Source organism: Lissotriton helveticus, chromosome 10 (genome assembly GCF_964261635.1).
Source record: "Lissotriton helveticus chromosome 10, aLisHel1.1, whole genome shotgun sequence".
In the NCBI taxonomy this organism is placed as follows: Eukaryota; Metazoa; Chordata; class Amphibia; order Caudata; family Salamandridae; genus Lissotriton; species Lissotriton helveticus.
The window spans coordinates 164644523-164659530 of NC_136071.1; the positions used below are offsets into that span (position 1 = coordinate 164644523).

A 15008-nucleotide genomic window follows, 5' to 3' on the forward strand; every position below is an offset into this window, starting at 1 on the left:
TATGTAGGACTGGCCTGTTCATTCTCTGCCTTTTTTTCTTTGTGCCCTTTCTTTTACTTCACGGTTACCTCAAGACTTGCTTTTTGACAAGGTCCATTATTTAATAAGTTTCTGCAACATGCCTGAGATCGTCCGCAACATGTTTAGTCTGCGTACGCTTTTTCGCCCCCATGCAGAGCCCAAATCGCCCCAACTATTTACGGACTGGCCAGTCCAATCAAAATCTTGGGTTTTGTTCACCATGCTTTGTATAGAAAGAGGCCTTCATACCTCTCTCAAACGTTTTGCTACCTGGCCTTCTTGGTTGGGCTCTGCGTTTTTCAGAAATGGTGCTCCTAACAATTTCTAAATTCAGGAAAAACATGCTCGTGCTTTTTTTTGGTCTTGGCAACTGGTAAATCGAACATCCAGCTCTTTCGTACTATCACAATAAGGGACAATATGGCAATTCGCCACTTGATTACAACTTTAATGTTTGTCTCTTAATCTGACTCTTTTGTCTGCTTATCGCCTTACAGGAATCTAGGCCCAGGGAGGCATTATGAGGATAAAAATTGTCTTTACTAAATGGTAAATAACAATGGCAATCTCTCATTTTAACCTTGTCTTCAGACTGTGATTCTCTTCTGCTCTCCTGCTTCCTCTCCACCGTGATTCCATGTATTATCTTGCCTATTTTTGGTGCCCTCAGTCCTTCCATCTCCTCCCCCGACTCATTTATTTGTGTCTTTCCTCTTTCGTTATATTTCTTGTTCTGTCATGGCATGGATGTGTTTTCTCAAGAAATGTCTAAGGGGTTTTAAACAAAAGAGTCCTGGAAACTGCCAAGCCACAAATACTGCCTGATAAAAAAGTCAATAAAATATTGATTGGGGAGATATTAAAAGAAAAATGAAAAAGAACAGCTGTGGTGTACCAATGGCATGACAATGAGTGATTAAAGGATGGAAAGACATCTGTGTAGCTTGTTTACTAGGCATTTCCAAAACAACTGATCATTATGGCTATAGTTTTGAAAGAAACCAAGTTTGAATTAAAAAAGTGTACACAATGAATCTAACAAATAAAACACTGCAGAGCCCATTAATCTAGCTTTGCTCTTTTCGCCTTATTTTCTGTTTACTCGGCATTGTACCAGGTTGAATGTCAGTTTCTGAAGATGAAAATTAAGATTTGTATTTTACTATTGCTCATGTTGGTTGGTTTCCGTGCAAAATCTACATATCCTTATGCTTGTGTCCTATTGCTCTTTAATCCAATGAACTATGGAGCTGCACGTCTTGGCTGCCTTTAAGACATGGTGACATAGAATTTATTCTATTTTGTGTCTTCACAGTTACGTTCCAAACCAAGCTAAATCATGAATAGCTCATTGTTCTGGTGTTTCTCAACTGTAGCTAGATTGAAAAGTAACTATAACCTCCCTGTAACCTTTGGGTTTTTTCAGTGTATGTATGTATGTATATATATATATATATTTTGTAAAGGGTACTGAGGATAATACAGTCATTAACCTCGTGGACAGACCACAGAACCAAGAATAGATAAAGGTTCTAAAGAGGGGCTCAAAGTCGGTGTCAGCGTAAACAGAGGCAGCTTCACTGGGGGCAACTAGAAAGCGGGACAGGTTGCAACTGGACCTGGCATCGCCCCACATGGGTTCGGTGCGGTGGCAGTATCCTTCAGACGGACTCACTGAAGGATACTGCCACCGCACTACAGGACCCAGAAAGCCTTTTGCCCTGGAAGGGATATTGTGCAGGGAACACCATCTGAGAGTATGCAGTCTTTACGCCCATTGAGAAAGGGAACCGGAGTTCCCGAAACGCGTCTGGCAGTTTGAACTTGATGCCGGGTTTCAAGCTGTATATCTGCTGACAAGTTGGCTCCTAATAAATGTTGAAACACTTACCTGCCTGCGGCTTCCTTCGTGAAGGGCTACCTTTAAACTGGATATATATATATACATATGTTCTTGTGTATATATATATATATATATATATACATATATATATATATGTGACAAAATTTCCTTCGCTCAGCAACGCCTTGCAAGGAACAACGACACTTTGTTCTGGCCTCAAAATAGTTTATTGGGTCAGCTTCAAGGACGCGTTTCAGGCGAAACGCGTCCTTGAAGCTGACCCAGTAAACTATTTTGAGGCCGGAACAAAGTCTCGTCGTTCCTTGCAAGGAGTTGCTGAGCGAAGGAAATGTCGTCATTTTGAAGGACCAGTGCTTGGGTGGTCCATTTTGCCGACACACCCGTTGTTTTGGTTGACGGCGGCTTTACCTGAGTGCGGAGGAGTAAAATGTATATATGTGTGTGTGAGTGGGTGTGTGCGCGTGTGTGTGTAGTGGTTTGAACTGGCTGCAATTTAAAAGAATTGCATACACACTGGAGTGCCCATGAACCAGTGGGGGTCACTTTGGATGCTTCTGGTTTAGAATGACATACTATGGAAGATAAGGAGGAACGATCCCTGCATCCCCATGCCTAGAGAAAGTGCATTGTGTGCATCCTGTGGCTGTAGGGTGCAGATCCAGAGGAACTGAGTGAAAGCAGACAGAATTCCCTTTTGAAATTCAATGAGGGCCTTGTTAGCATAGGACGTCTGATTAGTTCTTCCTGGGCACTGCCATTTGATAGGTGGTAGGGGTGAAGAGTGTGAATGACATTTATTTTGTTCTAAGTGAGGAAGTTACTATGTAGACGTGCCCTTTCGTTTGTCCCTGATTGCCGCCCCATGCAGATGATATCCCGGTGCAGAGCTCATCACACTTCATTGTACCCACAATTTGGATACTCTTGCATGGAGTCAGTCACACTGCTGTCTGCTGTGAGAGCCATCACCTTATACATATTCTGTGTCAGAGGAGTAGCCAGAAACTGACATTTGAAACAGAACAAACCCAAGCAAGGTACTGAAACCTTAGATATTAGACACATGCCCTGACCGGAAAATCTGTATAAAAGAGGGAATAAAACAATCCACTTTCTTTCAGTTCCAACTTCTTCTTGAACAAGGAAGAAATTGTAGAAAAACGCCCCTTGGTGTTATTTAATGCACTTTCTTTCTGTAGAAGGAAGAGATAATTTGAACCGTTCTTTTCATTGTGCAGCTAATAATGGGCACTGATCAGAATTAGATTGTTTAGGTTTTGTTTTACTTTCGTGAGTTGATTGTTGTAAGACCAATGGAAAGTGGTTAAGGCCAGTTGAATTATGTGGCTCTGTGGCTGCAGTGATACTACATAATTATGTATTTACTTCACTTTGCCAAATATTTTACTGCTTAATTTGCAAATTTCCACAAAGAATGTTGTTTCTAGCCTTCAAAATAATAATGGTGCTTAATACCGCATATTTTGACTTTTCATTTCCCATAACCTGGATAATGGTACTGCCTCATTTGGTTGTCTGTCTGTCACATAATCATGGTGCTCCACACACACTGTTATGTTATGTTATATGGGACTTTTATAGCGCAACGGCTACTCCAAAGGAGTGTCCCGGCGCTTTATGCTCCAGACCTTAAGAGAGACTAGAGAACATAACAGTAAAAACAGAAACCAGAAAGGGAGAGGCACACTAACCAGAGAACAGCCAGGTCTTTAGACCCTTCCTAAAGACAAGCAAGTTAGATGTGGCCCACAAAGACAGTGGTAGGGAGTTCCATAGCTGGGGGGCAAGGAATCTAAAGGACCGACCGCCCAGTCGGGCCCTCTTTATACGTGGCACCACCGCCAGAGCCAATGACTCCGATCCTAAGAATCGTGCAGGCCGGTAAAGGTCCAGCCTCTTCTGGAGGTATTTTGCACCATTGGCATGCAGGGCTTTATGGGCTAAGGTCATAGCCTTAAACATTATCCTCTTCTGTATAGGAAGCCAATGGAGGGATAGAAGTAGGTTTGAGGCACTAGTACGGCGATGCAGGCCAAAAATCGCTCGTGCTGCAGCGTTCTGGGTCACCTGCATGCGCTGTAACAAATATTCTGGCAGACCCAGATACAGAACATTTGCATAATCCAATCTGGATCCAATAAGTGCCTGAACAGTTATCCTGCGATGTTCCTCGGAAAGTAGGGGAAAGAACTTTCGAAGCATCCTGAGGATCCCGAAACACGTTCCTGTAAGAGTAGCCACCTGGGATTTGAGCGAAAGCTCATTGTCGATTTTAACTCCCAGGTTCTTAGCCCATTTAGATGACTGAGCTGGGGGGAACATGTCAGCGGGCCACCAACTATGCCAATCCGGTTCCGATGGGCATCCGAAGAAAAGTATCTCGGATTTATCCGAGTTGCACTTGAGGCTGTTAAGTTGGAACCAATTAAAAACAGCCCCAAGGCACTCACGGATACTTTCCCCATCGAAATCTTGGCTCTTACGGCAGGTGAACAGAAGCTGGGTGTCGTCAGCATAAGAGACGATCCGGGCCCCATAGGATTCCGCCAATGTCGCCAGAGGGGTCATGAGGATGTTAAATAGAGTAGGGCTCAATACTGAGCCCTGAGGAACTCCGACTCCCAATGGCGGCATTTCGGCAGATCCAGACGGGACCCAGATCGTCTGTCGGCGGTTGGCTAGAAAGGAGCGAAACCAATTGAGCACCGTCCCCCCTAGACCGATGTCATGTAGCCTAGTGAGGAGATCCCCATGGGGGACGGTGTCAAACGCCGCCGACAGGTCTAACATGACTAACATCACCCTGCCTCCGGTGTCCAGCACCTCCTTCACAATCTCAGAGACTTCCAGGAGCGCCGTCTCGGTGCTTAGGTTCGATCGAAAGCCCGATTGGGACTCATGGAGCAGCTCGTTCGACTCCAAGAAGTTGGAGAGCACGCTGTGAACGTGTTTCTCTAAGATTTTGGTAAGTGCTGGAAGAAGCGAGATCGGCCTGTAATTGGATGGCACTTCTGGGTCCAGGTTGGGCTTCTTAATGAGAGGAATAACCATAGCCTGTTTCCAAGGAAGAGGCAAAGCTCCCTGACTCAGGGAGAGGTTAAGAATGGGATTGGCTAAGGGGTTGACAACATCTGCCATTCTCGCTAGAAATTTTGCTGGGCACGGATCACGCGGTGAGCCCGATTTAAGGTTCCTCATCAAAGCTAGGGATGCGGATACCGTAAGGGGCGGGAAGTCTAACAGGACTGGGCCCGAAGTCGACAAAGGAACTGTCTCGATCGGCAAAATCTGAGGATCGTCTATTGGTCTAGGAGGAAAGGAGTCCTGGATTTGCCTAATTTTGGTGGTGAAAAAATTAGCAATGGTGTTAGCCCAGGTCTCGGCCGGGGCATCCTGAGCTGAGGGTAAGCGCGGAGTGGTAAATTCTCGAACAATTGCAAAGATCTCCTTGCAGGAGTTTGCTGCTTCCTCAATTCTTTTGGCCAAGTAGCATTTCTTGCCCTGAAGGATTAAATCATGATAGGATTTCATCATGGATTTATAGATCTGTTTAGCCTCAGTATCATAATGGGCTCTCCATGCCCGTTCGGCGACTTTACATTGTCTACGGGAATGGGCCAGTTCCTCCGTAAACCAAGGGGCCGAGATCCGTTGGGTAGCAGATCTAGGTGGCTGTAATGGGGCAAGTTCATTTAATCTAGCTAGGAGCCAGGATTGCAGACTCTCAAGGTCATTATCCAGATCACCCATGTAGGACAGGGGATGATCCACCAGAGCCTGAGCTAGCAGATCTGGTGTCACCCGATGGAACGCCCTGTGGCTGCTGCCCTGTAGCCTTGTAGCACTGACCGTTGGTTTCACAGTGGCAGATATTTCGAAATGGACGAGACAATGGTCAGACCATAATACCGGCAAAAGTGTAACAGCCATAATAGGTGAAGTGGAGAAGACCTGGTCAAGCGTATGACCTTTATCATGGGTCGGGCCGAAGAGATAGGGGAACAGGCCCAGAGTAGATGTAATATCCAACAGCTTGATAGCATCTTGGTCTTGAGGATCATCCATGTGGAAATTAAAATTTCCAGCCAATAGACACTGCTCAGATCTTAGAGCAAGGACAGACAAAGCCTGCTGGAGATCATCAAAAAATGATCCCACAGGGCCTGGAGGTCTGTAAACGACAAGACCCTTCACCGCTTGCTGGGGTGATAAGGAGAGGGTGAAGGCGAGAGAGTCAGCCCCTGCGATTGTGTTTGTGTGCGTGACTGTGCACGAGAAAGATTTTTTCACAACTAGGGCGACTCCTCCCCCTCTTCCCTTGTCTCTGTCTTGTCGATGGATAATATAATCAGAGGGAATGGCTGTCATTATGTCCGGATGGGAGGACTCGTTGAGCCAAGTCTCAGTGAGAATCAGACAAGTTGGACTGGTCGTAGAAAGGAGATCAAAGATCTCCTGAGTGTGTCTATGCAGCGACCTCGTATTAAGGAGTAGACAGAGATGTTTAATGCTACAATCCTTGATCGGACAGGTGGAACGGAGGTTGCTGGTAGGATGCCATTTACAAACAGGGCACTTATATTTACCCCTATAACGGCCTGGGAATACTGAGTGACAGGCAGCATCCACGGCTCGCAGGGAGTAGAGCTCCTGCGCGGAGTAGGAAAGCATAATGGCCAGAAGTCCCTGCCACGCCGAACGCCTCCGGGACGCTGACGGGCGCAGACGGGCAGGACTCTGGCGCGACTCCGGCGCAGGTCCGGCGCGTCCGCAGTACGCGTCCGCTGCGCGGAGGGAGAGGGGAGCTTTTTATAGCGCTACTAGAGCGCGAGGGCGGAGAGTCCTACCCCCAAGATGGCAGCCGGAATGAGATCCCAGCCCTCGGCGTCAACACTCAGCCGAGGGCGGTCTAAAATCCCAAGCAGGGGAGAGGGAGCAGGCGAAGCGCTTACAAGCGCTGGGAAGTCTAAGGCAAGGCAGCAGCACGCTTATAACTCAAGCGCGAACATAAGCTGCACAAAAGTACAATAAAATTGACAAGCATGAAAGTCACAACACACTCGTTTAAAATTGCCAAAGAATAGAAAAGAGACCTCCCGGCTTCCGCCTCAGGAGGGAAAGGTAAGGTAAGGTAGCAGTTGTTAATCACATGCACGATGTTGCAGTTCCCTTTTATTGCGCTACTAGAGCGCGAGGGCGGAGAGTCCTACCCCCAAGATGGCAGCCGGAATGAGATCCCAGCCCTCGGCGTCAACACTCAGCCGAGGGCGGTCTAAAATCCCAAGCAGGGGAGAGGGAGCAGGCGAAGCGCTTACAAGCGCTGGGAAGTCTAAGGCAAGGCAGCAGCACGCTTATAACTCAAGCGCGAACATAAGCTGCACAAAAGTACAATAAAATTGACAAGCATGAAAGTCACAACACACTCGTTTAAAATTGCCAAAGAATAGAAAAGAGACCTCCCGGCTTCCGCCTCAGGAGGGAAAGGTAAGGTAAGGTAGCAGTTGTTAATCACATGCACGATGTTGCAGTTCCCTTTTATAGCGCTACTAGAGCGCGAGGGCGGAGAGTCCTACCCCCAAGATGGCAGCCGGAATGAGATCCCAGCCCTCGGCGTCAACACTCAGCCGAGGGCGGTCTAAAATCCCAAGCAGGGGAGAGGGAGCAGGCGAAGCGCTTACAAGCGCTGGGAAGTCTAAGGCAAGGCAGCAGCACGCTTATAACTCAAGCGCGAACATAAGCTGCACAAAAGTACAATAAAATTGACAAGCATGAAAGTCACAACACACTCGTTTAAAATTGCCAAAGAATAGAAAAGAGACCTCCCGGCTTCCGCCTCAGGAGGGAAAGGTAAGGTAAGGTAGCAGTTGTTAAACCTAACTAACTAACCTCAACAGTGTTGCCAAGGGTGGGAACTAGAGGCACGGGGCCATGGGGCAAGACAGCCTTCTGTGAACTATGTAACCACGGAATTGGGCTGCCCCTAGAGTATATGCCTACAATTATCTACAGAGTTCTGAAGCGATACTGCGCCACTGGGGGCATCTCATAAAAAGTTTCGGACTGGCCTCACACACCGTCCGGTGTCATGCTTCATCATTGGCTGTCTTCGCCCTCTAAAAACTTGGTTTGATAGAGGGCGGGCATACACCTGGAGACAGGGATGCACTTCTAAAGCTAAATGATGGCCGTGGGGGAGTGATAAGTGAATTAAAACCCATTACATTTGTCCATATACTATGTTTATTCAGATGGTAAATGCATGGTGGTTAAAAAAGAAGTGACCGGTGATATGGGAAGTTATTCTCCCTTCACCATGTGAATTACGGTCCAAAATAATGACCATTTATAAGAGAAATACTCCACCTTAGCAACATTTTTGTCTCATACATTAGTTAGAATAGTTTTAACAAACCAAGAGGAAAAAGACTAATTTGTCAGCTGGCATTTAAACTGCATGATTCGCCCTCATTCTCTGGCAAAAGAGCTTCTATGATTGTTTAAGCCAGCAACCAAAATATGGATTAGCCTAATTAAGCGTTACCCTGGAAGGCAGCAGAGTTTTTGTTAAAACTACATTGTTTGCAAACTAGTCTAGGTAACTACCATCAATGGCAGAATATGCCCCTGTTTGTGGTGCAATGACTGATCATGTTTGCGGCATGCACTTCATCACTGAGCATGAACGAGGGCACCAGCTCCCTGGCCATAGCCAAATCCCTTGGGTCCGAAGTTCTTTGCGTAGCAAGCTTTGCAGTAGATTTCTCCTTCTTTCTCGTTCTAAGTTGTAGATTATAAGCTCTTGCCACATTTTGCACATCTAAAACAATTTTTGTGCCACGGCTTTCCAGCACCCATTATCTTTTCTGCAGCATACACAGACTCCCCACATCTAGAGCATTTTTCAGTACCTCCAAATTTCTGAGCAAATTTAGAAGTATTGGTGTTGGTTATTGGCCTCTGGAATGCACTTTCATCTGGCTTAATGCCTAGTCGCTCTCCTCTGTCCATATTGAGTGTGCTTGCTCCTTGCCCATAGCCGTAACCCTTCAGACCATACTTCTTGCCATAGCAAGACCTACAGTAGATCTCATCATCGCGAATTGGTACTGTTGTGCTATCCAAATTCTTTCTGCAAACCATACAAAGAAAACAGCATCAATGATAACTATTACCATCACATTGTACCTCTTCAGCGTGGTACACGGTCCTGCCACAGAGCCACATTTGTTACCATCTCCCCAGTTAGGCATTTCTTGTCTCAGTCTGATCTGCGAGGAACCCGTCAACTACTGCAGCCAGACCAGGCTTAGCATCGTCTGCAGAACTCTGTAGATAATTGTAGGAATATATTGTAGGGGCAGCCCAATTTTGTGGTTACATAATCATGGTGGCCATGATATTGATGAAGCTCTGCTGAGTGGTTCCAATTATGTCATTATGACAATGAAAGCCATATTTATGGTTTAGCCAATGCAAACCCCTGACATTTGCCAGGTATGGGTATGAAACCCACACCACAACTGAGGCTGCTCACCAAACTCAGTACACCACTTTACCAAGAAGACCTGAAAAAGAGCTACTTTCCAAGAGCAGAACATGGTTGGTGACACCAGTTATGTGTGTACTGCATACCAATTTCAGGGCTATGTGGTGGAGTTTAGCTGTTTTTGTATCCCCACTTTGCCATTAAGCTGTAATTTCACTTTTTTTCTGGTTGTACTTTTGTTTAATATGTTGGCTGTCACATCATTACAAAATGGTTATCTGTAAGAAACCTTTTTTGCTTAATGCAGGACTCTAGTCATTGATCACATCACTGCTTGCCTTCTTAATTGTCTCTTTTTTCTTACTTCACTTTCAGAACACGCCTGGTCTGTCACCGAATGTGATGATGCATGTCATTTTCATTATTACTATTCAGTGGAATGATTTCTCTGCTGAATGGATGAAACTGAATATTTTAAGGGGCCTTTTTCTGTTTGCATTTAATAAACTCCGGTTTGACTACTTACAGATTGGTAGTAAGGAGATTACTAAAAGCTTGTTGATTATAGTGAGAACAGATGAAAGTGAAATACATATTTCGGTTGCAGTTTAAGTGATATTTTATTTGAGTACTTAAGAAAAAAACGTGGTAATGATGAGAAGAAACTGAGAAATTATAAATATAAGAAAAGTTTTGGCATACTTTGAAATACACGGAGGAAAATGGTGGCATTTTGTATAGTTCTGTATATTGTGATCTGACATTATGTATAGAGGATTAGTGATCTGCCAGTGCACATGTAGGTTTGGCCGGCCTTCTTAGGACGGCCAAAATGACATGCGCACTTGGATATCTCCACACTATTGCTTGGAGGTATCGGCAGGGCTCAGGAGCACCGACGCTCAGTTCCTGCTGGAGTTTGGAACCAGCTAGCTCCGCCTAATCCCTACGCTTCTCTCATGCTGGGTAATACGTGCATGAGAGTAGCGCTTGGATTTACGCAGGAGACTCTGGGAACCTGTGTGAGCGTCGACTGAAGAGGCAGCGAAGCAACCGATGTCAGGCTGCAGGTATGTTTTTATTCCTCACCCTACCCCCGTGCTGCCCACCGATTTCAGCAGCTAGCGGCTGCCACTGGCTTTACTGTGACCTATTCCTTTGTGTGGTACCCCGTCATTTGTAATATTGCTGTGAAACTCATGTTCCTGGTTAACTGTAATGAAGTAAAAAATATCAGTGAAGAAAAGCTTAGAGCGCAACTAAAGAGGACATTCTTACTCCTGTTTTTCCTTTGCCATTCACCTTAGAGCACTATAAATAGCAGTGTTCTTCTGTCAGAAATGTAACTATTTTTTAAACAGAAATGTCTGTGCTATAATTTTGATGTTACCAAAAGCGATGTACAATAAAGGATCTTGTCCTACAACAAATAGGGGCTAGAAATAGAGTAGATAAGAAAAAATAGCACATTGATAGACCACTTAAATGCAGTTTATAATGCCACGCAAGCCCATTCTCTCAAAAAACATTGTGGACCAGTGTACCACCTTGGTATTTCTATTTCCTACGCGACCCCATTGGACATAACTTGATTGCCTCCGTTCTCTGGTACACATATTAAGCTTTTTATCGCACTTCTCCAGGCAAATTCTAGGATAGTTTTCTATAGGGACTCACCACTTTAGGGATCCCAAAAATATATGACCTATTCAAAAAGGTATATATACATGTGTATACTTACTTGTGTATATTTACTACTACAACTAGTGTAGCTCTACACAATTTTGTTTTTCACCATTTCTGAGTGTTGAGTTATATCTAGGTGTGAATTTACATGTCTCCACCCCCTCAAGTAAGGGAGATGGAGCCTCCTACACTGGATTTAAACGTGTAAAGTTACTATTATTATCTTAGCACATGTAAGTGTAGATCTTTGTTACCATGGCTGATATTTCCCATAACAAAGTTTAGGAAATGTATTAAACTTCATTATTCTTGAAAAAAGTATCTGATAGAGACTTCTAGCTGCATATTCCTTACCTCTCCCCATGTGTCTGGAACTGGAAGATGTTTCGTGAGCTGAACCCCTGCGCGCCGGTTGGTGGTGTCGATTGGCTCTGCATGGTGCTATTGTTCACGCCGGAAGTGAAGCCACAGCACCTACATAGGTGCCACCCAGGGGCGCTGACAACAGTTCTTTTCTTTCTCCAGCAGCCAACGCTGATCCAGAGAAGAGCTACCCCTCTGTCGGTTTTTGACAAAAATTTTTTAGATGTTTGGTCAACTGTTTTTGAGGTATTACCTTCTGGTGTGTCAAGATGTCTTCTCGTAAAACAGGTTTTAAGCCTTGCAGCGCCTGTCACTGGTCGATGTCTACAACAGACCTGCACCTTATCTGTCTCTGGTGCCTGGAGTGCGACCCCGACACCAAGTCATGCACTGATTGCTGGGCAATGGCCCCAAAGCCTTTGAGGGAGCAGTACCTAAAGCTGCAAGTGGTCCGGCATGCGTCTCCATGGAAATCGAGGTCGCTAGATCATTTGCGGAGCTCAAAGTCCTCTTCGTCTCTTTTCGAAGTCCTCAGGAGACTCAGGGAACAGGCACAAGAAAAAAAGAAAGAAGTTAATGTGCTCCGATGGCCGACGAGAAGAGGGTGCATCAGCACTCAAGGCATGGTTCCTCGAGCCGGAGCCTGGGTCAACTCCACACCTCCCTGGCTTTCCCTGAGTGGAGCGACCCTGCCCAACTCAAAGAGTTTTATGAGGAAATGTGTCTCCTTTTTGGGCAGCCCGGCCCTGTTTACGCGACGCCAGGCTGCGCGTGGTTTGAGGGGGCCCTATCTGGTTCCATGCCGGTGGCTCCAGTGAGCACCAGGGAGGCAATCGTGGATCTGGACCGACGCCAGCCGTACCAGCTCTTCCTTCCCTGGCGCCAGTCCCGATGCTGATGCTCCCGGCGCCGCCATATCCATTGTGATCCCTAACTCCGACACAGAACCGGATGGGCGTTGCCCAATCCCAACTCCGACAGGAACTGCGCCACCTAGATTGAAGCTTGAACTATTTCTTTGGATAGGACCTTGAGGGCAATGGGATGGGTAGCTGGGTCCAGAGCAATGCCAGCCATACATGGAAGACCCTAATATGGACAGAGTGAGGAACTGGGGGAAGCCAGTGGACTCAATACTCTTCCAGATACTGGTATACATTATCCCCCTGCTGTGGCTATGGAAGAGAGAGCCTCGTACGCAATGGTGGTGTGGAAGGCGGCTGAGGTTGTTGACCTTCATTTGCCCTCGGTGGCAGTCAAGACCAACATCTTGACAAAGGTGCCTCAACATAGAGTCTCCTCATCAGAACCCCTGTTACTGTTGAATGATAGTCTCACTGACTTCCTGTTGAGGACAAGGTCCAAACACAACACAGGGGTTCATGTGCATAGGGCAATCACCTACGCCATCGCCCTGTGCCAGTGAACCCAAGCTCCCTCACCCAACACCCTACCCCGTTGAGCTTGGTGGTCCAAGCCTCAACATTCCTGGGCACATTCCCTACTGTTCCCCTGGACAGGTAATCCAAAAGGCTGGACTCTCTGGGGAAGAAAATGTTTTCTTCTGCCAGCCTAGGATTGCCGTCTTTGAACACTGCATGCTTTTTGGGCCATTACTCCCACCCTCTGTGGGATGGTTGCTTAAGTGCTGCCAGGGGTCCCGGAGGAGGCTGTTTTCTCTCAAGCTGTTGCTGACTGGAGACACTCAGCAAAGTTCACAATTTGTTGTGGGTTGGACACGACAGACTCACTGGACAGATTGGTTTCATCGACTGTGGCACTGAGGCACTATGCGTTGTTGAGGAAAATTGGCTTTTCGGGAGATGTCCAAGCTTCTCTTATGGACATGTTCTTCAATGCCACCTGTCTCTTCTGAGACAAGGCATACTCAGCGCTGAAGTGCTTACTCGCGGGTTACATCCAAGTCCTTGGGCCACTCGGCTGCCCCATGTCACACCGAGTCCATAACATCGAATAGGTGGTTCTTGCAGATTATACGACGAGGCAGTTCCCTCCCTCTATACTACCATCTCATGACTGGCTGATGTAGGATCATTTGTCCTTGCTTCACGAGGAAGTCATGGTTCTGTTGGACAAGGGAGACATAGAGAGGGTTCCGGGGCCAGAAGTAGGTTATGGTTGCAACTCCTGCTAAGATCTAGTCCCCAAAAAGGACAAGGGATATAGTCCTATGCTACACCGCCGAGCCCTCAACTTCTACTTTAAAAGGGAGAAATTCAAGGTGCCCACACTAGCTCAGGTCTTGGCTTTTCAAAGATGGATGGTAGAGTTAGACTTGCAGGACGCCTATTGTCCTAATCCCGTCGTAGGCCATAAGCATTTTTAGATCACTGTGCTTCCCCTTTGGCCGTACCAGCATCTCTCCGGTTTTCACCAAGGTGATGGAAGCAGTTGCTGAGCATCTGCAGAGATCAGGGATGTCAGTCTTCCCCTATCTTGATTGGCTGTTGAAGGCGGGCTCTCCCCAGGCTGTTGTCTCCTTCCTCCAGACTGCAGTGAACCTTCTGCAATCATTGGGGTTCACTATCAACTTGCCGAAGTCACTCCTGACTCCCTCTCAGGCACTTTCTTTAATCTGAGCTGTTCTGGACACAGTGTAGTTTCGGGTTATTCTCCCGAGCGACGAGTCCAGGTTTTTCAGGCTGTGATACCAATTTTTTACCCTCTATCAAGGGTTTCGGTGAGACTGACTCTGAAACTGCTGGGCCTCATGGCCTCCTGCATCCTTCTGGTAACACATGCCAGATGGCACATGCGGGCTCTGCAGTGGGACCTGACATTCCAGTGGGCGCACCTTTGGGGGAATATCTCCAACTTGGTCCAAATCTCGGAGGAAACTGCAAAAGATATGCAGTGGTGGCTAACCAACCATGATTGGGTCAGAGGCAGACCCCTGTCCTTTCCCCAACCAGATTTGACATTAGGGATGGATGCGTCACTCCTGGCATGGGGCAGACATCTCTGAGGGATGGAGATCTGAGAACTCTGGTGTCCGGCTGAATCCAGACTACACATGAACATGCTGGAGCTCTGGGCGATGCGACTGGCATTGAAAACCTTTCTACCTCCCATCAAGGGAAGGCTAGTGCAGGCGTTGAAGGACAACACCACTGCCATGTGGTACTGCATCAAACAGAGCGGGTGGGGTCGTGCACCCTTTGTCAAAAGGCCCTGCATCTCTGAACATTGCTGGAACAGCAGGACATTTTCCTGGTGGTTGAACACCTGGCAGATCCACTGAACGCCAGGGCAGACAAACTCAGCCCTCAATGTCTAGCGGATCACGAATGGTGTCTCCATCCAGAGGTGGCACAAGGTCTCCATCGAGAATGCGCAATGGCAGCTGTTTTGCTCACTGGTGTTTCCAAGGTGGCCCTTGCTTGGAGACGTTTTTCATCTTGATTGGAGCTCAGACCTCCTGTACGCATTTCAGCCCATACCACTCCTGTCCAAAGTTCTCAAGAAGATCAGGAACGATAGGGCCCAAGTTATCCTTGTGGCTCCGGTTTGGGCACGAAGAGTCTGGTATCCTGAGCTACTGAGCAT

General features: G+C 46.8%; 1 protein-coding gene and 1 pseudogene across 2 annotated transcripts in view; one reads left to right on the forward strand and one right to left on the reverse strand.

Moving 5' to 3' along the window:
- Window positions 1–15008, forward strand: part of SDK1 (sidekick cell adhesion molecule 1) — a 2171476-nt gene that overhangs the window by 821918 nt on the left and 1334550 nt on the right. The window lies entirely within an intron of this gene.
- Window positions 8576–9153, reverse strand: LOC144785102 (cysteine and glycine-rich protein 2 pseudogene; annotated as a pseudogene).